General features: G+C 44.1%; 1 protein-coding gene across 8 annotated transcripts in view; it reads right to left on the bottom strand.

Moving 5' to 3' along the window:
* DLGAP4 (DLG associated protein 4) overlaps positions 1 to 26,771 on the bottom strand; it is a 543,333-nt gene that overhangs the window by 71,897 nt on the left and 444,665 nt on the right. Inside the window, exon 1 of one of the 8 annotated variants that reach the window (XM_078652100.1) lies at positions 8,264 to 8,497. The exons of 6 other annotated variants lie outside the window; for them this stretch is intronic. The gene's annotated coding sequence lies outside the window, so the exon portion shown is untranslated. Of the gene's footprint in view, positions 1 to 507; positions 642 to 8,263; positions 8,498 to 26,771 lie in introns of those variants that run through there. One more of the 8 variants, XM_078652101.1, reaches the window with a different exon arrangement.

The raw sequence follows: 26,771 nt of genomic DNA, 5'->3' as shown, positions 1-26,771 counted from the left end.
CAAATTACAGACGCTCTGTAAAATGTACGGATGGCTATCCAATACAAGGTTGTTCTCATTCCAGATTCAGACCAACTTGCCTGAGGAAATCTCCTCTTGCCTACCAACCCAATTAACAGCTTTTTGAAAACTCTTAAAAATGCATCTCTTCAGTCTTCTCCTGAACGCAAGAATATCATTACTGTACATCTGTAACGTTTTAATCATTGCTCCAAATACTAATGCATTAAATATATTGTTAAATTCAAGTATACTGCTGCATACAAAAAACACATTAAAAAGTATAAGTTAACCAACTTCTAAAGCAAGCACCAGCACTAGGGCAACATTACCAATAGTTTTGGAAAGAACTTGGAAACTGATTACGTTTTTCTAAGCCACAAATCTTCGGTACCTTTTATGCACTATTTGCCTTTTCTTCTATAATTTAGACAATCCTCTTAAAGAACAACGTCGCCAGCTGCTCAATAATCAGTGTCCTAGTAATATATTTTATAAAGCACTTACCTGCGTTGTAAAGCTGTAAATAAAAAGTTCGACTTTAAGCCAACTTACAGCGCACTTTTTTATCAAATGAAAGACTGTCTCTCCCTCTTCAGGATAATAAGCAGTGCGTCTCTTTCCAGCGAGTATATTACCCCGGATCACGAGGGCGTAGATAGCAATTACGAAACACACTTCACAAAGGGTTCAGCGAAAGATCTGCACAAGCAATATACCTTACACGGCTCAATTCAGGCCCTAACAACCTCATCAGAAGGGCAGGGACGCACGCCCACAATAAAACAGCCGAGCAAAAGAGAACAAAGAGTCCTGTGAACAGTGAACAGAGACAAATGTGCACACTGACCACAAATGAACCACACCCCACAGACACCCATACAAAGCTGCTCATAAATATAAATAAATGTGTTCACGGAAAACAAAAGAACCACTCCCTACAGGCACACGGATACCAAGGTTCTTTGTTGTAAAGCATATGCTGATAAACCACACAGACAGGCACAAGTAAACAAAAGAGATGCGAAGACGAGAAGGCTGACGGGTGCTTAAACATGACAGACACAACACCGCCCCCTGGAACAGCAGCACACACACGCCCGAGGTGACGCACCCGGACACGGGAGCGCGAGCTCGTCCGGCGGTGATGAGTTCACCTGGCGCGCCGCCAGGGCGTGAGTCATCGTCAGCCAGCCGAGCAAGAATGAGCCGTTTCATCAGACGTGGGAGCGGAAGTGGGGACGATGAATGAATGCAAATGTATCTAGGGGAACTCGAAGGTGCGAACCAACCAGGAACCAAGGGCAGCCTCGTGGAGCAACATTAACAACCGAAAGCCAACTTGTTCCCTTCAAGGGACTTATACGGAGCTGACGAAGTGGCAGGTTTGCTAGTTAGGGAGATACATAAAAAAATACCATGCGTGCCTAAAATACGTACCGACAGTAAAGCAGTGGGAAAGCCCCCAAAATAAGTAATTTCGGGGAGGGGAGGGAGCGTTAGCGTTAGCATTGGATGACTATTTGCATACATTGTTGGATTTTTTTTTACTGTTACTGTTTACTGCTTTACATAAAACGGTATACCTACACAACAGTGGGATTCGTTGCCAATGTACATGTCTGTACTGAACTCGATAAATGGTGATATTTAAAAAAAAAAAAAGTTCTTTGGAAAGCAGTTCAGAGCTGTAGAAACTGTTCATGCCATTAAAGCTACTAGCTGGGAGGGCAGTCGCTTCACACAAGGGTCTGGAGCCATTCAGGTAGGAGGTAAATGCTGGATATCGTAACAGGGCCCCAAGTTATTGCTACGGCCTGATATGTCCTGCTACAGCACCATTTCCCCCAGCAGATACCTAGATTCGACGAGTTGCCACACATTCTCACAGCATCCACACTCAGTCCCGCTCAGCATACATAGACTCTGCCACTCTGAAATATCAACGGGTTACAACCAAACGCTTCACCATGGTTTAGTGTACCACCTATCCGCTAATGCATTTCAGCACCTTGCCAGTGGTATGAAGCACTAAAGAAAGAAACTAGGGTATAATACAGGAAAAAGAGGCTGACTTGTCTTGTTTGAAAACGAAACAAAGAATGTTAATGCAGGCCCGTCCACGCAGGTGGGCATTGGGTGCAAGAGGGTTAGCACCTCAGCACAGGAAGGGTGCACAAAGCCAAAAACAATACTGTGGCAATCTCAAATGGTGATAGTTACCAAATGGTAGGCAGCTGGAAGAGAGGCAGGAAGTGAAGAAAAGGTGTCAGGCGTGAAAGGAGGCCAAAGGATGTACTAATTTAGCCCAGCACTGGTCTGCGGCATTTAAGGAGCCCATCAAGACTGATAACTGGCAATATAAAGGGCAAACCCAGCGAACTGGCTCACAGTTGGTGGGCAACTTTGAGCCACCCGCCCACAATGACATAATAAATAACAGAAAGAAGTAGGTCATTGAATGTTGGAGTGAAGAGATTGGTGAATGACACTCTCGATTAGGACAAAAATATTTCATTTCCTCTGGAGGCTACAGGGGGAGCATTGCTAATGTTTCCAAAAAACGCCCTTGGAATCACTCACTGCAGGGTCAGCAAGCTCTGAAACAAGATTGGTTTTACTCATAAGCAGTAACAGCACAGCCAAAGCCAGACTGGTAGTTGTGTAGGAACCGCTTGCATGGGTACCAAGTTAAGCATACCCTAAATCGGGGACGGGGGGGGGGGGGGTACCCCCTAGAGGCGTCTGACCTAATGCAGAAGTGAAGAGTCATTGCCAAAAACGAAATAAATATGAACAGTGATGTGCCCCACGTGCGAGCTGACTGTTTTAGATTAATGTAAAATGATTATGCAGACCTCATGAGTTTTACATTAAAGGCAAACACTATGATGCTGGGGTTGTGGCCTAATCGCCCAATTGCCTGGTTATTCATTATAGTATATCAAGGACAAACTCCTGGCTTCACCAGCATCTCAAACAGAAAATGTTTTTAATTTTCTTCAAGAAAGGTGGCAAATCTACATTGGAAGCGAGGGGTGCAACATCACAACGATCATGTGTTACTTAAAGAATACATTAAAAGTAAAGAAGATCACCCTTTGAATATAACATTTAAATGATCTATACTCGAGACACTTGTTTTCCTACAGGCTGCAGTGCCAAGCTGGAGTTGCAGTAAATTTGTAAAAATTCTTTCAACTCTCCACAGCCTAGGACTTCTGATTGTGTGTAGCATGTAGATGATTTTTTCCACTTTGGCTACAGAAAGAAAGATGCAAGGATTTCTTTAAAATATAGTACAATCTAAAATAATTGCAACATACAAAAGTATATGCAGCATTATGAAAACCAAAACTTTTGAACTTCACTTTTTACAAGATAGTACACCGTTGGCTGATATAGGATCAGACAGGCGTGGGTCATCAGAAGAGATGGGACTCTTGGAGGGGCTTGATAAAGTGAAGCTGTAATAAAAGGCTGCAGCTTTAATAGTGTCACATTTCCAATTTGTGATTACAATAGGGAGACTCCAATGTAACTGGAGAAGGGAAAATACTGATCGACAAGGTCTGCACGCCATGTAACAGCAAGGGAATGCCTAATGAAATGTATCCTTTTGCCTCAAAAGTTAAATTTGTACACAATTTTGCTTTTTCCCGTATCAAAGAGGCTTTTTTGATGAGAATATTTTTCATGGTTAACATAAACACTTTCTTTCTCTTTGCAGTAAACGTACATGCCATTTAATATAGTTCATCATGAAACTTTTTTCATGGTGGCAGATTCATACGATTTCAAAGTAACAACTCCGCTTGCAACTGCTGGAAACCTCGTGAATTTTAAGAACTATTGGCCATATTCAAAGGTAACCTGAACAATAATATTCACTTATTGCAATAGCAGAAAGATTCATACTTGTTGCTAATTTAGATGTTTGGATTCTTTGTAGTAGGCAGTGATTCTGTGACAACTCCCACAAGTTGTGTTGTATGGAGCTGATGAGGGCATTTATGTGCCCGAAATTATCGTTTTTTCAACAACTGGAGGTCTTCAATATTCTGTTGGTCTCCTCCTAGTAACCAGTCACTAAATTCTGGTGCACGACCCACACATGTGAGCATCTTTAAATAAAAATTAGATGTTCTAGGCAAATTTCCTGAGCACGTAAATTGTTTTGACAGATAAGCCAGGTGAAAATCCCCTAATACCACTGAGTGCAAACCTATTTAATAGCCCTATGAATTACACGACTAACAGGCACAGGATCCGCATACACATTATATATGAGGTTACAAGGGTATAACAGCGTTTTGGCCTTTATGCTTTCCTACATCACATGATTACAGATCAAATGACAATCAGTGGAAAATAATTATATGTATAGAATTTTAAAGAATCGCTGTATATAGTTATGCAAGTAAATTGAATAGTTTGTGAATCATAATAGGTTGCTTGTACCGCGATCTGAACATAACTGGTTTTGGGTACCACACTTATAATCACTTCTTTGTTGTTATGTTGTTGTAGGCAAAATTGAGATAAGTGCATATACCATATCAATAAGGTTATCTAGAATGGAAATCTGTCCAGATGAAGGATAATTTTACTCACATAAGGTTCTGACAGGTCAACAATATTACCTAAGTGGGTATAAAAGCATATGTTGCTTTGGGTATAGTCTCCCTTCAGAAATATATAGGATAAGGAGCAGAATGTATGTACATTATGCAATGCAACTATTGCAAAACAATGATAGGACTTGAACTCACACCAAATTAGTATGCGCCATAACAATTCTTTTTAACTTCAGTTTTTAAAGAGAAAAAATGTTGATAACAAAAATTAGCATAATTTTCATTAGCAAATGTGTAGACTTTTATCATTTTTATAGTATATTTGCGGTTTGTCCATTTTCCTATCACCCCGCCCCTACAGTGACATTGGGTCTTGTACTATAGCCATAAATTTGATATTTAGCTTGATTATGGTTTAAGTACACCTCTTTCGAGACGTACTGAGTGCACATCTTTGAAGGTAAAGCAGGATGAAACAGTACCAGAGGAAAGGTGACTTTTTGGACGAACAGCATCTTGAATTTTAGGGTAAAATGAGGCAGTGAAGAGTTCAATTGTAAAAAAAGATTTACAGGTGAGGGGAAATATTCATTTGTGGGGCGATACAGTTCTAAAGCTGATGCAGTTATGTGTATGTAATCTGATGCTTTCCACAAACCTAAAATTGACCTGATTTTTCTTTAGTGACTTTTCACTTATCAGTTTCCTTCCGAAAAAAACAGCGAAGCTAATATTCAGGATTTTACAATACCAGGCCTACAATTTCATAACAATGGATGCCAAGAATTAGAAACGGCTTTCATTTCATTAAGGCCTCTATTAAGGGCCAGGTGTACATCCTTCCTTGCTGAGGACTCATGGAGCTTAGGGAGACATTCCAGACAATATACATAGAAAGGAAATTCCAAAACAATGCGAGTTTAGTTACTAATACTTGGCCTAAACTATTCCATTCATGGAAAATAGTTAAGCCCCACCCTCTTCCTTCCTCAATGAGGGCCATTCTGCCAAGTGTTAGAAACAAGTACCTACCCGACTATCTTCAAGAGCCAAATTTAGATAGACATGTCAGACTGCCACACTGAATAGTCTTAAGATATATTTATTACAATGGATCTAAATGGGAGTTATAAGCAAATTTAACGGTTGTACTGAAACCCCGATTAGGTCGATGTAACCCCTTGAGGACTATCAACAACCATCAGGGAGTAGGAGCAAGGCTAGCTTTCAAATTCCTAAACTATGTATTTCCTAATACTCTATGCCACCAGTCAAGAGAGATGTGTACCCTGGAAGCAACATGTAACTTCATTACACAAACACACCTCTCAAGAACGACCCAAGGGGCAATTCATTGTACTTTCGGGTTAAGGCAGAGAATGAGTGATGGCAAAAAGTACGTCTGCCAAACCTTCATGCAATTTTATAGTAACACTCAACATGAAACTGCAGCAACTACACACCTGAGGAACTCTGCTTAATTCAAGTTTTGTAAATGTAATCAAAACTCAGTGTGGACACAAGTTTAAGAAAATCACAAACGACCAAGGTAACTCCACTAACTTACAGCTAATGTGTAACATGCAGGTCAAGAAGTTGATTGATGGCAATACGGATTCCAACTGCAATGACGCTGACCTGGCTAAAAGGAGGACCCAATGAGTTGATTTTAACTCCATGTGCAAACCACAAGATACTGAACTACCACAATGGTCGATATTAAACAATTTATCAAATGAAATATCAGATTCTGCCTTGGAGAGCTCTTGCCACGAGTTTTTTTTTTAAAGTTGTCCAGACTTTCTTCAACCCAGTCTTCTGATAAGTCACTGTCTCAGCCCAGTGTGTTCACAATAATAATAGAAAATGGGCAACTGCACCGGTTTACAGAGAAGGTCAGTGTTATAAGAGTTTGGTGTCTGGGAATGGGGTCCCAGCGTTCACTATGATATTCACCCACATGTCCCACTCGCAAATGGCTGCGGTTCTATTTGGCCCAGTGTCAGCATGAGAAACAGTGGGAATGATATGGGCAGGTCTGCATCTCAAATACATTCAAAACAAATGAGAATTGAACATACCGACCTTACCACACAAAAGATCACCTAAAGATTCTCCCCTGAGTTGAAGTCATAAGTATGTATTAAAGAGTGAGGAGTCATAATGACCACCAAGAGGAATGGCAGTCATCATTTCATTCAGCTGTGAAACTCCAAATCCTCTGCTGTGGGAGTTTCTATATACTGTCACACAATCTGTAAGGTAGGCTGGCATGAGCAGATGCTTAACTACATCCATAGTCAAAACAGGATGCAAATGGGTTTGTTTTGCCGCTGCTGGATGATAAGATGATCCCAGCCCATAGGAAAACGGAACCGCACCCGGCCACTCCTATAGATGGCAAGCACCACAAATTAATATTAGAAAAAATACAATTGGCAGCCAAATGAAATACGTGACATGCAAAGTCAGAAGCATGATGCAACTTAAGTGCCTAGAACTAAACTTTTGGTCCTCTATCCTTTTCAGCTGGAAAACAGGTGCAGATACTACACACTCTAGATTAGAGCAAGACTGTATTTACTGACCATATCGGAAAGTATAAAAAGAATTAACAGTTTTAGGTTAACAGGGTGGGTGACTTAAAACAGCAACTGTGGTTACAAACTTTGGCTTTTGAGCACGAGTTTGAGCTGATATTACATGTTTATTTGGAGGCAATGTGATGAAGTGTCTACAGTGGAAACAGAGATTAGATCAATCCAATCAAGGCCAACTGACCGCATTATGTGACAATAAGAAAATTAAATTGCCTAATCTGCCAAAATTTAGAGTGCATAAAAGCAATCATACTATCTTTGCAGAAATGACATCCGACCATCTTATCCTAATCCTCAATACACCCTGTTGGACTTATTTATGGTGAAGGTGGATGAAGTGCATGAGAAGTGAATGAATGCCTCCGAGTGTGAAAAATCAGCAGAGATGCTAAATGCCACACCCACCTCCAACCTTTCAAAAGTATAGCGACAGCTATCATTGTGAGTTTTATCTGCACTGGGCACAAAGTCTCGGTGGCCTTGCAACATAAGCACAGCGGGTGGAAGCACAGAGGGAGGGTGGACGTTTTGGGGGTTCGTAATCTGCTGCAAAATGTGCTGACCTATTTTGAATGGCGCCACACGTCGCAGATGTACACTGTACAGTGGCTAATGGCTAGCCATCAATAGGAGGAGGCCAGTAAGTTAATTACAGAGGTGCACTGGAAGCACAGCAAGAAAACGATTGTTTAGGAATGAGGTTTAGGAAACAGTTCACTGCCCTCCCAATAGCTGGATTTTAGATGCACAATAGGTGAGGGAGGGACCCAATCCCAAAAATGACTTACACTGGGAAATGCATACAGGCTCTTTAAAGCAAGAGAAGAAATATGGCATGGCCAGGAACACGAGGGTCCAAAGGGGAAGAAGTTGGAAGGAAAGTTAACAGTGAAAATAATGTTAAAAAAAGAACATGGGTGGTGGTATCTGACTAGAAGGCTTCTAGTCCTGGCTTCCCCATTTGATCAACGCAAGTGATCCAGAGCAAACCAGACCATCCCAGTCGGTTGAATCCCCTATTTGCTAATACTGGGAGTACTTCAAAACAGACAGACCACAGTTCAGAGTGGTAAATGGAGAGCTCACCTGGTTTTTAACTTTTGAATAACTCCGGCATCCGCATTTCAAGCAAGTTCCTTATGAAATTCCAGGTTCCATAAATAACGATGATTTGTTAGACCTTAATTTGGGCGGGAGCTACTTCCGAAAAACACAGTGAGCGATGCACACCACAACACAAAGCTTTGGACTCCTACATACGAATCACATCCTTGCCTTCACACCAGCTCCAGCCAGACTTCTGCCACCAGCTATGTGAATGACGGCAGATTACTATGCCCCTTTAAATATTACAAATCCTGCCTTTCTGTAATCGCGCCTTCTTCCTGGAGCGTGGGTGTGTAGTTAATTCAGAAAAGAACGCCTTGTCTGACGAACAGAACATTCAGAGGCAGAAGCTGAAGAAAGAGTGGAGGCGGCAGCATGCAGGAATCCAGACGCAATGATGTCAGCAGCTCACATGGCCTTCCGCCAACGCATGCCCACACTTACTACAATGGCATCAGTCTTGCTTCGCCTCCCTCACAATCCACGTGCAAACGGGGAGCAAAGTCATGTATCTTTCTTTCAGCAAATACTGCCTTGCAATATTTTCTCTTAAAACACAGTTCTGAACCAGTGCTTTAAATAGGCCGGGACTGCGTAAAGCACTTTTTTATTTTGAAAGGGAGAGTACTGCCACTTCATGAGAGAAGTAATACTTTTAATTGCGGAGAGTACCTGCACGTCTCAGTAACAAGAAGGCACTCTGCTACAGAGCACCTGCACTTCAATTTTTCCATTTCAAGCACTGTTCTGAACCACATTACTTTCTAATTTCAAAAATTTGAAAAACAGGTTTGGGGTGGTGCTCTCCAAATTCGGACCACCATTTCAACGAGAAGACACAGTCGGAATACTACCCACTTTAGATTCATGTCTGAACGCAGTAGATTAGCAAGCAGTATACGGCACTTCGTATCTCTGGATAGTGGCTGTACAGACCTCTCAGTCGCAGTGCCACTCTTATGCCACCAACCGATGAAGAGGAGAGTCCGATGAAGAGGAGAGTCCAATGTAAGGTCATCGGCCTATCATCATGTTTCATAGACATGTTTTTTGAATACCACGCTGCCTACGCAGTCTTCGATTTTAACATTAGCACCTTGATGCACGTTCTGCTAAATAAAGAGCAGAGGTTCCGGTCAACAGAACCGTGGCATCCACTCCCACATCCTACCAAAACTGCAGGAGGTCATCGAGAGGCAAGAAGTCTAAAATCTGTCTCTCCTACCTGCAATCCTTGAGTCAATCTAAGTTTTATCGGACACGGGTAGCCTGCCAAACGTATTTGTGCGCTCTTCACATTCTATCATTTGAAAAAACATATGTTCAGGAAGTGGCCAGAGAGGTTTTCAAGCAAATACAAAGTAGAAAGCCTGGTCATCCTGATCACTGATGCAAATTAAAAGGGTAGAAGGAGATTTCTTGTTTTCTGGAGAGACACGAAACAGGGGAAAATATGCAGTGCTGCTTAACAGTCCCCTCTTGTGATGCGTTTACACCCGAGCACACCTTTAAATAAACATTCTGCATTTATTGTGTCCTTAAGGTGCCCTAAGTGAAAGAAATGCCTCGAGGTGTGTTCTGATGTCACTGTGCTTTGGCAGCGGAGCTGCGCCTCTCAAATGTGTCTCTATCAGGCTGAAACACATCTTGGGATACTTGTGTTTTTCGGTATTGAGGACTCATCCTTTCAAATCTGCTCCATCCTGGTGGCATCCAAGTCTAGTACGGCTGCTTCTGTTCAGCAACGACACAGATGGGGTACAGAAGCGACAGCATGGAATATTGCCCAGAGGAGAAGGGGTGGCACTAGTATTCTGTACAGAACTTTTTGTTGGTTGTGTACTGTATAGAATGGCCCACATTCATGCACTTGGAGAAATAGGTTTGACCCTATACTGCAAATCCTGAGAAGTGCTGTACACCAACTCTCCGCACAAGATTACTAATCGCATTCCTAACAGTGTGTTTTATTAGATCCTCACCAGGACTGACAAGTCAAAGTCAGTTGTCCCCTCTGTAAGGACGTATACAAAGCATTAGGCTTTGTCCTAAAGAGGCCTTTGAATGCATTACTGTGCCATGGCTTTCAGGGTTCAAGGTAGCAATACAAAGAGAATTTTCGTTTTTTTGTTCTCCACAAAGCATCGAGTGTAATAACTTAGTGACTAAAAACAGGAGGGAACTATGGCTTTCCCTATCTGGGTTATACAGCACCAGGGAAAGGTTATACCCCTTTCCCTGGCGCTGTCCTTTTCTTCGGTACATTCTCATTTCCCCGCCCAATCATCTGATCTCCTGTCAGCCCTTCCCTGGTCCAAAGCTCACAGCCCGATACTGCATTGCACTGTTTTAGCTATCTCCTGTCACCTTGCAGGGACCCCATCCCTAGGACAGTTGGTAAGTGTGCGATGGGGAGCTTAGCCTTCACGGTCTGCATTTGGCTGCGAGAGAGATGATGCCCATGGAGGTGGGCAGAAGGTGGTGCAGTTAGTAGGCACGGCAGAGTCTAGAGAGCAAGAGAGTTTGTGTGTGTGTGCGTCCATAACTGTTTTGGTGTGTGTTTGTATCGTGAATGCATGCTGACTGCATCTGCATTTCTAGGGCTAATGTTTGAGTGAGCATTGATAGTGAATGAGGAAAATGGCAGCGGAGACTTCCAAACGAATTGACTCCATGTACTGGGCTTCAGCCATGCCACCCCAGTGCACCTGGAAGAGTACGCAGGGTCCGAATCTTTAATGAGCCCTCGCAGAAGAAAGGGGTCAGGATACCCAGTGACACAAAGCTGAACAGCCCACTCAGTCCTAACCCACAAGTAAACACATTCTCCACCCAGCCTTACCACCAACCTCTTTGAAGTGATGATGACCGCTGGAAACAGGAATGGAGCTACGAGGAATCCATATTCAATGCGCACATAGGACATCAGTACGTTGCTAATGCAGTCAGGTAACCAGTAGGTGTATTCAGCCTTGAGTGACAGGATTAGAATGAGACCATGGATCCTTATCCATGATTAGGTCCTCATATACCTCGGTTACCAAGCTAGTTAGAGAAGCAATCTTCCCGTGATGGATTCAGAGTTTGCTCAGTAAAAATGAATCACAAGATAGTTACAACCTCACACTGGGCCACCGATTTTAAGATTGCCTCACTGTTCGCTTGCGTTGTACAGCCTGATGAAGAGACAGGCCTTTGGAACTAGTTTGTAACTGAGGAGGTCCCATGAACAATGCTAGTAACTGAACACAGTGGTTAGGTTGTACCTCATTTTAGGGTATGTTGGGACTATGAGAGCTGGATGACAATGTGAGGGTAGAATGGGACCCCTGAGTGAGCACTGTGGTCCTCCATGGGGTCTGGCCAGCAGATGGTATAAAACTTTCTTTTGTCAAATGAGGACCAATGGACCTCTTCAGCCAGTTCCCATCTTCCAACAGGAGGCCTTTGACGTAATAAAGACATAGTAGGACTCTTAGTCTCGGCAGCTACACAAGTGTCTTTATCAGTAAAAAGGGTTCAAAGGCATATAATCCATCCGGTTAATAGTTACTGGTTTCTTTTTCAGGAAATGCTTATCCTTCTTGACTGCACATCTCTTGTGACTTGCGTTGCATCCAATCTCCAGAAGCACTTTGATTCAGGAGATCCATGTGTCCTCTACTGGACAAGATTGGGTCCACGTTCGACCATTAATGATCTTGACGGAGGTTATACGATAATGAGTTAACTACACACTGCAATGATACAGTGGCATATGCCACGCTGCTACTTGCGTTCAATGGTTATTAGAAGCATTGACGAGATAAAGGGCCTTGGGGTATGGGAAGACTACTAGAGCACGCATAGCTATGCAATGCAAGTATAAACCATGCCGGTTACTGGGTGCAACAGTCACATTTACTAAGAGCAAATGTACTTTTAAAATGCAACATCTATGATTCTATTTAAAAATCATGAGTTTTGTAAAATGTGGCCTGCATTTGTTGATCATTATAGGTGCACATGTTCGACAGCCAAGTAATATGGTTTAATTGCTCAGCAATGGTAAAACTACTCACGAAGAAGAATAATAATAATAATGGGCCTTTCGAAACAGAAAATGGACAGAGAAAAAAGTAACATGGAGGAAATTAGGTTTGAGGCACGAGAAAGTACAAATCCTAGACAACATTTCAGAGGGACCATCTACGCGTTAGGGACTTTCCTATGAACGGCATACTATATCTCGGTCCATGAAGGAAACTACAACTTTTGTTGCCATGGAGAAAAAAGCATCAACATCGCAAACACCACAAGAAATATTTATTTATTGAAGCAGGTATGAAAACAGGTTGTATTGTCAAAATGTTTGTTCTATTATACACAAGCACCGCTACTTCCTTTAATAGAGGTGCCAACACGTTAAATAATGACCATACACATAGCCTCAATTCTAGCAACTCCCACTGTGACAGCAAGGCGGACTGCTGGAGGAGTGCATTACCAACAGGCGATGCGTGTACCAGTCTAATTTCGTCAAAGAAACCCAGTAAGGAAGCAAAATGAGTGCGAGCAGGCAGTCATTGGATCAGGTTTACAACCATCTGAGGGGTTCGACCACAGAAGAAAGTTTCTCGCAAAAGCAATGTGTAGACATGGTAACCACCGGAGCTCGGTAGACCAGCAAGAGAGGGTGGGTGTTCAACTCTTGAGGCCTTGAAATATCACCTCTAAGAAGAATCCAAACGGGGTTCGGCTCACACTGCACGCTACATGAAAAGTTCACATTTATTTGGGGCCCTATTGTCATTTCCTACAGATTGGAGTCAGCACCAGTTGGTAACCATTATAAATGAAAAATAGAAGAAAGTCCGGAAACCGACGCTGGATAAGATAAAGTTTGAAGTAAAAAAAATCCAAACAGATTTATGGTGGAAGTTGAGGCGGGTTGGAGACTCAACAGATCCTCTGAGGAACACTGCTAACTAATACAGATGCAGCAGTTTTCTCTAAATAGCCAAGTGGTTTATTTGTGCCAGTGGGTGCTGGTGGTCACAAACAGTCATTTTTGGGGAACCAGACTTACAGATCCTCATCAGACATTGACCACGAACAAGAAAAAGAGAGAAAAGGGAGAAAGAGAAAAGTAGGCAAACAGTGAGAAGTGATGAAGGCAGGGAGTAAAAAGACCCAGCAAGAGCTAAGTAAATTGGAGGGAAGTGTAGGGTGGTGGAAAAAAAGCAGACATGTACTGGACAGAATTTGTATTCGACAGCAGGCTCCAATGAAACACGTTATGCCCTACATCAATTATCATTTGTATTTTTTTTTATTAAGTAAATTAAGCACAATTACAAAGGGCATTTGGTCAACCAGCACTAAAGAGGTCGGAAAGAGCTCCTTGAAAAACACTCTGCCATTTATTTGGCCACTCATACAGGCTTACGCCCATTTCAGTGCCAACTCCCACCTCTATCCCCTCTCTCAGCAGGCACAATTCAGATGCGCGAGACCTCCGAACCCTAAGAACTGCACACTGAGGAGCAATGAATGAACAGGGCCCAAGCTGTGCAGCCATACTTTGAAACCTTGCTCAGATTCCCTTGAGCCTCCAATTTCGGCTCACATCAACAAAATATATTGAGTGACTCCAACAAATGGAAAGAAAATGAAGTTGCTAGAGCTAAATAAGACCTGCAATGAAGGCTAACTCCCAACGTAAAGCTTAAAGACGCGGTTTGTTTGCATTCCCAACAGAAGATGGTCCATGGAGAGCTGACGGGTAGGCAGTGACAACAGTGTCCCTGGGGTTACAGAGGGAGCGGGAGAAGGTTCATGCAGAAAGCTCTGCTCCTTACAGTGAATTATTTCTTGTATCTAGAGGCTCCCACTGAGTGTTCGGTTATTCCAAATTAAGAGTCGCTTGCAGTGAAAGCACCCTCTACCTAAAAGGCAGGGTCGAGAGGCTTCAACGTTCCATCCCTACCGCTCAATGCAGCTTCCTCTCAATAAACGGATGTCAACGGAAGTTCGAAGCTTACACTTGCAAGGGTTTCATGTAGCTCAATGGCCTGAGAACGAGGAACTGCACCTTTTCTATAATCCATAGACAAGATCAGCTGCACTGCATGCCCCATTCATTATCAAACTTGGACACTGGAATGAACGTACCCTCACAAGTGCCCAAGGTAGAATCCACGTGCTACCCCTACCCAGGCCTGCAACCAGCCTTTGTTTCCAGGAAAGGGCCTACCAACTCACCCACATTGAGTCAAAATACCCTCACTCAAGCCCGCCACCATAGTCTCCTCAAATGGCCACACAAACAGCAATTCCAAACACAACTGCCAGACTCTTTATTGGACTAGAATCCATAAAATCATCAAGCGAGGACTTTAAAAACTCCAAAAGCTCCCAGTCCGAGCAAACTATCTCAAAAAGTGCCACACTGGACTCGCACAACATACAGCAAGTCTTCTGAAGTCATATCAGAGCCATCTTCCATCCCCAGTTACACAAAAGCGGACTGCATACTTCTTGAACAAACCGGTCACTGGACAAAGTCATGGCTATTTCAACCACAGACCAGGGGTATCAGGAGCTGTGAATGTTCTATCCATCTTTGACAAACGCAAATTGTGTACAGCAAAGACGGACAGAAATACAAGGATTCCTTCATAGATGCACAGCACAATCATATACGCTTCTATTCTATATTAGATTCCGATACACAAATGCCAATACAAAGATGCACATGGATTGGCACACAGTGCTTTCGTTGCATCAGATTTGAAGATTACAACTTGATGTCCACATTCTCCCATGGTCTCTATACAGAACAAACATTTGTAAAGCCAATAAGTCTCGTCTTTGGAAACTTTTGGCTTTGCCAATGGTTTTAGTCCTATTACACAGCATCCCTGATGTTGTGGCAGCATGGTTAATAAACTAACAAATAAACAAAAAGAAAAACTTTTAGAGAAACCAGCTGTATCAATTTGAGAGGAATACATTCAAGGAGAGACATAGGGGCCCATTAGGATGGCGGGCGGATTGCCCCCGCCAGGTCAGCGGTGGTCACCGCTGGCCTGGCGGGGGCAATCCGCCCGCCATCCGTTCCGGAATGACACCCCCGCCATATTAGTATGGCTGGGAGGTCCGCGGCGGACAGAAAGACCGTCCGCCGCTTTTCCGCCCCGGTCGCAGTGTGCACAGACTGAATGTTTGGGCGGAATGCATGTGTATGTAGTGGCATAAAGCATGGAGGTAACAGTACTGTAGAGTATGTGTATTGCCAAAGTACATCAAGTACAGGTGTGCCTGCAAAGGTAAATTTTATGGTGGACACCAGAGTTCCATTTTGGGAAGCTTAGGCCTGCCTGGTGAAGACATTAGGAGTAGCGTAATCTGCCCAGTCAGATTTGCGTATTGCTGCATTCCTATGAGCAGGGTGGGAAATACAATGAAGGAAGGGAGAAAGACTCCATTTACTCTTCAAAAGGGAGCTCTTTGATTCAGTGATAGATCACAAAGAAGGGGACTGGACACATCTCAGAAAGAAAAGGGGGCTGATAAGGGAATTGTACAAATAAAGTAGGGCTGGGAGTCCAGGATTAAACTTTTGATGCACGTGTCATGGTGGCGGACATCCGGGTGTGAACTCTGGTCACTTCCATTAACTGTGTAGTGGGGTCTATCAACGTTGGAGTCTTTCAAGAGGGAAGAAAAGAAGGAAAAATGTACACATCAAAAGACGTAGAACCCAACATAAAACTTCAAAGACAATGACCCTAATCACATTTGGTGTGTGGAAATAGAGTATAAGAAGGGGAGGTTGAGACCCCAAAATGAGTCATCTGCCAAGCAACCAGACAGGCTGTGTGAGACAGAGAAGCTCTGCACGACTTTTGCCTGTGACCAGGACTGGGGGGCCAAGGCCTTATAGTCTTCCTGCTAGGTGAGGGGACATCACCCAGGGAAACCAAGATCACCCACCCTGAAGCCTGAAGCACCAGCACCTGCCTGCTTGCCAAGACCAGTATGCTCGGAGGAAGAGAAAAGCATTTGAGGGAACAAGGCCCAGTGGGAGCCCTACAGTGAGGACTCCCTGTGCGAGGATTTAGCCGTGCACTGATCGGGTGGTTGCCGCTGTGCAGGACTGTTTTATGGGACCCCCGTAAGCAAGGAGAGGGCTGCTGTTGACTGAGCCGTGCATTGGGCACTGTGGGGGGATCAACAGGCCTGCATTGCCTCACTGCAGTGACCCCATATGGCAGAGGTCACCACTGAAGCAATTGTGTGACCAGCATGCCAGGACTCCTGAACGCCTTTATGATGACCCGTGTGCCAGGAGGAGACGCTGTGGTGTTGGCGACTGCATCGAAGGAGTCTATGTTGTGTACTGAGGTATTTGGCAACCCCGTATGCCAGGAGAAGCTGCCGGTATTAAATTGCCAAGATTTTGGGCCATGGCCAGTGATCAAAAGATTGAGCACGCACAATGAGATCTGCCATGACTGAGCTCCGAGGACCAGGAGGACACAGAGGAATATGTCACAATGTTCCTGTGCTCCGGTAAGGGGCTGAAGAATCGAATTCCCCTACCCTAAGCTATGAAGAAATTGACTTACTGCGTCTTCATGATATAGAAGCTGCTCCGATCGATGAGGTGAACCAGCAGAATCGCTCAGGAGAGGAAGCCTGTGGCTGTTTGGTGCAGCCGCGTGGAACCACGAGCAGCCCGACTTCTCGGAGCAGGATCAAAACTACAGAGCGCTTGGGGCACCAACTACAACGCCGAACGCTTCCATGCTGCAGAAACGGTTACAATTTGAACAGGGCCTGTGGGCCCTGGAAGATCTGCTGCTGATGGTGCTGCAGTACCATAGACACTTTTGACTAATCCCTAAGAGTCAAAGGAGAACTACTCAGAATGGACCATTAGTGAGCATTCCTTTGATGCGCCCCACCAGTGAATGGGGAATAACCCCAACCACCTGGCAAACACTAGAGCCCAGACCTCAGGGGTACTGTTATTGCTTACGAATGTTGTTATACCTTTGCAAGTGTAGAGTTTGAAATAAAATACGTATTTTTCTTATAAAATTGTGTATTTGACAGAGCATTGCTGCACAGACAGGACTGTGTGCAATTTGAGTTATGAGTTATGTTCACTTACCTCTATATACATCCCCTCCCCCAGCCCCAAGGGAGCCTTTGACTGCTCATCCACAGCTACCACTGAGAGGTAAGTGCAGAAAGGGTACTGGACCCAGTTGCTCAGTATCCATAATAGGTCAGTACCTGGGGCATCAGGAGTAAAAGGACTCAAAGACCATGGCTGAGCTCAGTAGCCCCTCCGTGACCCGTTATCCTCAGAAAGGGGTTCTGCCACCAACCATAGGCAAATTTTAAATCTCAAGGATATCCACGTTTCCTTGTGGAGAACAAATATGACCTGAAGTGGTACAAGCTTTCATGAACTGTAAAAGACTTCATAACTTCTTCGTTCACAGGATCCCTTAGCAACAGGATTACATAGACACCCATCCTTCCATAGCAAGTTAGACTAATCAAGCAGAGCAGTATGATGGAAAGGCCTTAAAAATATAAACTGCCTATGAAGGAAGAAATCACACACTCAAGCTAAATCAGAAAGGGGATTCAAAAATGTGTTAAAACCATGCACCACAACTTCCCCTTTCACACTGGAGGTTTGAGTCACAGTGTTGGCAGATTCCTAATGCTAGGTTGCTGCCAAATTAAAGGGCCTTCAGTGAAAATGCTTGACAGTGGCCTATCGGTAGACGGGGGAATCATGACTTAAATCCCAGCACCCTGCTTTGTGCTCAGAGTTTTCCAACACCCCACTTCCTTCCTTGCCAGGCCCTTGCACGTAATTAGGAGTGGTTGTTAGGATAACGCCAATCACTTAACCAATCAAATGCCATATTATCAATATCAGTCTTGTTCTCATATATGATGCTCTACGCTAGTATGGCAAAGAGGGCCTGAGCTTTATACCCCTACTTGAGCCATTAGCCCAAATTAACAGAGATAAAGCCAAGAAAGGTTAAAACGGTGGATAGAGATTACAGACATGTGGGCCTTAAGAATAAAATCTATTTCAAGGACATGAGATACAGATGCTCCCGATGGAGGACCACTTTAAACTGAAGGTTAGGCAGTGAAAATAGCCCCCTTCACGCCCCCCATTTATTCATGAATCAATGCAAATGACCCTGCTGCGTGTCTTTTATCATTGCGCATACTAGGGGAACCATCACTATGTTCTTCAAAAGCAGCACCCCCGCCCCCAAAAAAGAAACCAAAACAATGGTTTATCTTTGCATAAGTTCTCTTGCTCATGTACTGTGATTGAGAAAACTCAGTTCAAGTCAAAAAAATATTACAGCCTACTTAAGTTGAAAATGATCATCTAACAGAGATGCTCCCCCTCCAACCAACCAACCAAGACCACTGAGCCATTTGAACACCACATCCATAGCACTTTAAAACCACATAAGTGACATAACTGTATAACTCCCCCGTTCTTGAAGCAATGTAACAAACTACATACAAAACACGTTATGCGCTTATATCAAGCCTAGAAGAGATCAATGCCTCGATATGGAATCATCTTCTTGACTGGGGTTCGTGGTGTGGAGAAGCGGCTCTCCCGCCATCCCTACTGCCCTCGTTTACACTCCAGTACCTACTTACATTGGTTGAAGTTACAACTGTCAGTGCCTGGAGGATACGGATCTGCAAAAACACGGTGGCATGCCTGGGAACTCAGATCAGATGTTAATGTTCCTCCAGCTACATGTTGACTTTGTAACAAAGCCTAATCAACCACGATATTTCATTACATGGTTTAACTTTTTTGCAACACATATGAACATGTGTGACCCCCTTAAAACAAAGAATATTGCATAACTGCCCTGTTGCGGAACAGAAAACAAAGTGGCACAGGATTTCATCATATATTCTCACCCAATCACTCTCGGTCACAAGTCTCTCCTCCTCAAGTCATCGTAATAATGCAGTAACGGCAGACCACAGATAACAGACCACCATACTTTTAAGGAGGCCTGTCATTTTTACACCACTTCACAAATTTGGTGGCAGCACATGCGTCTTCCGTCAGTCAAAATATTACTGGGATCCAGCAGACAGTCGGGAAGATTGGTGAAGCACAACATAAATTTACACCACCTTGCGTTTGGAAATTTAAATCCAAGAGTCTTTGGCGGTTTACAACACCAGCTGATGGAATGATGAGGGTGGCGAGAAGTGCACGTATGGAAAGTGAAGCAAATGTAACTAACACAACTTAAACAAAGTTGAAGCAAAGATAAGTAAATATTTACTCGGATCTTGGTGGAATATGTGCGTTTCAACCCCGTAAAATATGTCTGGCAACCCAGAAAGCGGTCACAGCAGATTTACGTGCATGGAAAACCCCACACCTTGCCTTCAATCTCTGTGTGATGAAAGCCTCGATGGATCCATGGCCAGGATGGAAAGACAGGCACACACACCTCCATCTCCAAAATCTGAAAACTCGGTTGGAGGACACCCCCAGAGAAGCAGAGCAATCTTCACCAACCAGGCTGAAATCCCTCAGACAGAAAGAAGTCAGGCGCCGCGGCGGGTGAAGTAAGAGGATTCAGGGAGGCTTACTACAAACACAGATGCATGCTTACCCTCTCCTCCAGCTCACAGCTGTCTGCTGATGTGCACGCTGTATCTGTGGGCTAGAACCTTTCTATACATTCCGTTCCAGGAAATGAGTTGGCTTCCAGATGGCTGTTGCTTGGCAACAGCCCACATTCTCCGTTGCCTGGGTAACGTGTTGCTTGCATTCTCATTAAACAGCTGTCCCCAGGAACTGGTGCTTGAGCATGCCTGCAAGGACCTGCGGTGAGCCAGCCACGGGTGAGGAGAAGGAGGGGCGCGATGAAGAAGGGTGGAGTGAGGAGCGAAATGGAGCCCCGATCCACTCTGGCAAACGGGAGCGAGGTACGGAGCGATGGGAACCTATGGGCAAATGGCAAGCAGAAATAAAGGTCGGTAACGTAAATGGGTCGGAGCGTTATCGGGCGAGGGAGGGGCTGGAACCCTGAGGTAACGGGATTGAGGAGTTGGAGGGGATGGGAGCGTAGAGGAGGAACAACGTGGGGCTGCTGGAGTCACAAAGGGTTGGGGTGTAAGTGCAAGATGATGTTGGGGTGACGAGGTAGGAGATGGAGGAAGCAGGTGGGATGCGAGAGCTGGAATGATGGTGATGTAGGTGAGGCGGTCCTCAATAGGCTAGTGACAAGGGGCGTGGCTGCAGCAGGAGGAGGGGCAGCGGTGGATGATGAGGCAGGGGCTGGTGTCTAAGGCAGAGGCACGAAGCTAGGACGCAAACAGCTGACACAGGAAGACGAGCGGAAGCGCCGGGTGCTTCACTCAGAGGATGGGGAGGTTGTATTGCTGGATGTCCGGTAGTACATTTACAGATGACTGGCATGTTAAACCACAACACTGAGCCTGATCAGGTCTGGGCGAGTTGTATTTTGCCTTCCACAGCATTTGATAACAGGTGAATTCACCCGAAAAAGATCTGACATGAGTAGAAATGCATCTTCCCACCGATTCGTTTTGGAGCGTGGGATAGTTTATAAAAATGAAATCTATTAAATAAAATCATATTATCCAGGTATGAGACATCAGATAGGTGGTGTTCCTTACGTGCACATACACTGGCACAATAAGACTTGCGGGCTCAGCTACTTGACCTCTGGCTGCGCATCAGCCGAGGACCATTTATTTATTTTAATCATTCAAAGAGAGTTACCCCCAGATTCATCAAAGTCATGTTTTGCGAGTCCTTAATAGCGAATTTTAAGGATTCTCTATTAAAGACTCGCAAAACGGGATGCATGTAGAAATCGCAACATTTTTAGCGATTTCTACGGATTCCTTATTTGCGATTCGCTAATTGCTAATCGCAAATAAGGAATAGCTTTCCCATTCATTCCTATGGGCCAAAGGCCCATAGGAATGAATGGGGAGTCATTCCTTATTTGCGATTAGCAATTCGCGATTCGCAAATAAGGAAGCTATTTCTAGGGGGCCAGGGTGTCCAAAGGACACCCTGTTGCACCCCTGAAATGGTAATGTACACTGGTGTTGCGCACACACGTCCCAAGGACATGTGTGTGTGTAACATATAACTTAGAAAAATGCACTTAAGTGCATTTTTCTAAGTTTTTGCTATTCACCACGTAGTTAGACTTCGCGGTAAATAGCGGCCCCAGATTGCGAAATCGCAATTTTGAAATGGTTCATGCATTGCATTTAAGGAATCTCAAATTGAGATTCCTTAAATGCAAATAATCGCAATGTAGCGATTTCTAAAATTGCGATTTTTGCATTTGGGATGATGCATCCCAAATGCAAAAATACCGCTCGCAAAGGGCCAGATTCTCAGAATCTGGCCCTTTGCGAGCGGATTTTGGTTTGATGAATCTGGCCCTAAGTTCACAGAACCAGTTAGCGAACCAGGATGCTATATTAGTGGAAGGAAAGTCCAGGGTTGAAGAATGGTGTCCTTTTTCTATGGAGAAAAGTGGTCATCATAAGATAGCACTGAGAGGGTCAATGATCGCTCACCTCACCACAGAGGTGCCTTTTGATTCAAAGGGCTCTTACTTAATCCCATTAACAGGACAATGTGCAGCAGCAATGACAGGTTGTCCCTCTGCTTATTTCTGTCAAGAAGCAGTCTTAAGTATCCACTTTGTGCCTTCGGCAGGGAGGCCCGATTGAGCTGGCTGTCTACCGGTTGTAATCTTACATGCTCTGTTCAATGAACAGAAAGGGCCCAAACCGACTACAGATTGTGAAAAGTTGTATCCCTAAGACAAAGTATCGACAAATACAAAAAAAAAAACCCAAGAGTTCAGAATACCTGCTACCACTAGACTGGCAAGTTAAGTCCATATAGCCAATTAGACCCCTCCCCCCACTCCTAAGGTTAGTATTCAAAACGTGTGTTGAGAAAATTAACAGATATACCAGACTGCACATAAATGCATAGAATGATCACGGGCAGCACAAACTGATCGCTGCAACACCACACTAGTGTGCAATCTAAGACAGCGGCAAACAGATCCTTGAAAAATAACATCCACAATCGAACAAAAGCTAATACAGTTGATGTTTAAGGTCCAGGGGACAGGCGTGGGGACGTGCCATTCTAAAACACTCTGTTCTACCAGACATCGGATTATTCTTCCAAACCGAAGGTTCTGCAGGGCAGCAAGTGAAGAAACTGGCTCCCAATCTGTCCACGTCAGACCTCAATTGCTTACATAGTAAAACTCAAAACCCCCTAAGCGCCATAGGATTTGAACAGCACTTAAGCTTAGACAAGCAAACACTGTCTGTTTGAGCAGAGCTTTATTTACACTAAAAGAAACAGGATATTTGTACATATGAAAGAAAGCATAAAATAAACAACACTTCTGTGGATGACAAGGTCTGATAACCTGAGGTAGGCGTTCGCAGGTAAAGGTGATCTAGTAACAGAGACAGCATTCAGGGAACAAGACAGGCCAGTTGTTCGATTGTCTACTAGTGAATTGCCCTGTATATCATCCATGCGGGTGATAATATGCAGTCTTTTTCCAATGTGTGTTTCTGAACCTTAAATATTTGCTTCAGTCTATCCTATTGTTAGTGAGATATTAGCGAGAATGCAGGCAGCTGCCTTAAAGGGTCAGCACAAGAGGGTGCCATATTACAACACAAACTCTCAAATGGCCCACATCCTAGGGGTGAGGTTGGGTCTGGCACCAAGTTTTAACAAGCATTGAAAATACAATAGGTCTCGCCTTTGATTCAGTTAAAGTCATTTGCTTTGCTAATGGTATTGTATAGTAAAGCAAATGGCTTTAACCTAACCCCTAAGGGGGTGGGGGGCCGCACGGCGCTCGCGTACTGGTGACGGAACTGCTCCGTCACGAGTCGCGGTTGCGCAGTGCTTATGACGGAGCGGTTCCGTCACGGCCCCGCCCGCTCTTAAGAACGCTCAGCGCAGGCGCGGAATCGCTGCCGCGCAGGCGCTCCGAGCGGGCCGTGACGGAACCGCTCAGTCATCAGCACAGCACGGCCGTGTCTGATGACGGAGCGGTTCCGTCACCAGCAGGGAGGGGCTAATGAAAGGCAAGACCTATTGTATTTTTAATGCTTGTTTTACACAGTAAGAGTCAGAGACAAACACAAAAGAGGAATGAAAGACCAATAGACAAGCGTGTGAAAGTTTAAGAAAATAAAAAGAACATCCCGCAAGATCATGTGATTCTGGGCAAATGACAATCTCCCTGTGCCTACCAAAAAATAAATGTGTCCTTGGGTTATGTAACTGGTGCTGATGTAAAGCGCTGTTATTGGCAAAGCAGCAAGTCAAGTGGGCACCAGCCTTGGGTGACCTGGACCCCCATTAGCGCCCTTCCAGCTTGTGCGAGAAAATATTTAAATAAATAAACAGCCGTGGCGGACGGCGCTGAAAATAAAAACAGACTGCAGCCCCGACGTGGGGGTGGTGTGGGAAGCAGGAGCAAGTCAGGACGGGAGAGCAGGGGAGACCGCTTGCAAGAATATGCACTCATGGAGCAGAATCGCATCTACCTCCCCATCCCCACAAAGGAGCGTGCTGCTGTGACAATCTGTGAAGGCTTTTTTTTGCATAGCCAAAAAAGTTGTTCAATGTATGTTTTTATTGCTCTATGCGTATTAATTGTCTTATTGCTGACCTGCCAAATTGCATTTTGTACCCTGGTTGCAGTTGCGTACTTGCTGTGATTTTTGCGAAATATATATATATACTCATATATATATACATATATATATATTCATTCTGAACTCCGTTACCAAATCCGCTTTCCAGCAAGAAAGGATGCAGACCCAAAAGTTGTGCTAAACCTGTTTTATTTCACCCGCACCTCCGCCATCCGTATATATATATATATATATATATATATATATATATATATATATATATATATATACACATACATATACATACATATATACACACACACACATATATATATCTCGCGCTCCAGCTCCACCGCTCTGTAAAGCACTCTAGGGCGGGTGCTTGTTTACGGCCGTGGACTCCGCAATTATATTTACGCTCTATTTTCTCATGTTACAAAGAAAATCAACACTCGCGGAGCGCGTGAAGAACTTTATTTCAGCAAGCTAGCAACAAACGCGTTTCGGCAAACTGCCTTCGTTGGTGTTACTGCCACACCGGAAGAGGTCATGTTTAAATTCATTACATCGGTACATCACAATTAAAAAGGGACAAGCGCCTAAGCGCAAACATGAGCGCCATTTTATAATTCCATGTATATATACATTTGATGTTGTGGTGCTCATCACACTTCAGTTACATACTGGTTTACCACAGACTTCATACTTTTAATCATTTTTCTTAATGCATGTGTCTCATACAAAATCCCCAGTATTTAAAATTTTTAAAACACAGACATTTTTGGCCGTATATCGGTCCCGAAATTTATGCCGTGAACTCTGCTATCACGGCGTGGATCGGCTACGGTACCTAGTTTTCATCCTCATGTGAAGGTACCATTGGGGTAAATACCCATAATAATAACTTGACAGAATTAAGAAACACTTCTTGCTCGCAGCTTAATTACTCATCGTATCATGCTGTATATCAGCCTTAGTACTCAAGAGCAACAGATCATGAACCCAAATCTGAGGCCAATTCCTCCCCGCAATTTAGTCCCCTCGGAAATTTGGTAAGCAAGTCTATGATGTATCGTGACTCCAGTCTACGCAATTTGCGGGTTCTATCACCTCCTCTCACATTAACTGGAACGAAATCTAGACCAAAAAACAGTAAATTGTTGCGATAACTCAAATGTTTATCAGAGAAATGATGTGCCACAGGGTATGCAGGATCTTTTTTGTCTATGGCCCTAAGTTGTTCCAATATTCTCATTTTAGTGGGTTGATCGTGCTGCCTATTTAACGCAGCCCGCAAGGACATATTAGGCAATACACTGCATAGCTAGTACTGCAGGTTATGAACTTTGTTATCTTTCTACTCTTGTCTGTATCTGGTATGATGTATGACAGGACCCTTTTGCTATTTGTGCACGCTTTGCACTTGCTGCACGGGAAGAACCCTTTCATGTCCTTTAGAGTACTGGCTTGCCTAGGTAATTTTTCAAGATGACTCCTTACCAACATATCATGCAGTGATCTCGCCTTCTTAAAGGTCACTAGCGGATGGGTTGGGTGATCCTCACAGATAATATTATCCGTTTCTAAAATATGTCAATTCTTTTTCAGCATGCGTTTCAGAAAATTGGCCTCTGCTGAATATGTGATTACCATCCTGAACTTTCCCTCATTGGTTTTGGTCTTTTCCCTCAATTGCGCTATGGGAATCCCTTGTACTCTGACACACACACACTGACACACTGACACACACACAGACACACACACTGACACACACACACACTGACACTGACACACACACACACACACACACACACACACACACACACACACACACACACCCACACCCACCCCCACCCCCTCCACCCCCCCCCTTTGTAACACACAGCTACTGCTTGACAGCATTGGAGACTTCACTAAGGGTCTTGTGGCTTAGAAAGAAGCAGAATTAACAACCCCAGTGCATTTGGGAGCTCCAGTTTTTCGACAAAGGAATGAAAGAATGCAGCTTCTATATCTATATAGTGGACTGGATGCCAACCACTAAACTTTTGCTGCACTAATCGGTGTCTGCATACTGGTTATAGCGTAGACTACAATTGTCTACTGGGAAAGGGGAGCATTAACTAGGTTTTCATCTGGTTACCAGAAGAGTCAAGAGACACAGAAAATGCACAGGCACTGCCAACAGATTTGACCTTTGTATAGAATACGCCTACTTTCCCCGTATAGAATGGGTCTACTTGCCCCAGGCATCCATGCACACATTCGCATAGACCATACCTCCTTGCACAAGCCATCCAAACCAGTATTAAGGCGCGCGTCTGACATGGGTATGTTGATCACTTGTAAAGTGATTTACAGTGCCTCAAAGTGCTAACAGTGACAAGAGAGTGGACAGGGGTCTGGCGGAGTCAGGAAAGATGTTTTGTTGGACAGATGCAAGGGCAAGCCTAGGAGGTGGAAGTAGCATGTTCATCATGGCTAACACACCGTGTGATACGCACATAGAACAAACATACCAACATAAATACAATCCCAAACACAAAGCGACTGTCAGACAGCACAAAAAGCAAAGAAGGTCACTGAGAGTAATAGTGATGTACGAGTTACTTACCTTTGGTAACGATGTATCTGGTAGAGACGATTCTAGCCGCAGATTCCTTAACGTAGAATTATCCCCAGGCGCGAGAATGGATCCGGAAAACTTTTGGCCACAGCATACCTGCGCGCCGGG

This window comes from Lissotriton helveticus, chromosome 7, assembly GCF_964261635.1.
Source record: "Lissotriton helveticus chromosome 7, aLisHel1.1, whole genome shotgun sequence".
In the NCBI taxonomy this organism is placed as follows: Eukaryota; Metazoa; Chordata; class Amphibia; order Caudata; family Salamandridae; genus Lissotriton; species Lissotriton helveticus.
The sequence above is the reverse complement of the archived record's forward strand: the minus strand, read 5'-3'. Positions and strand labels throughout refer to the sequence as shown.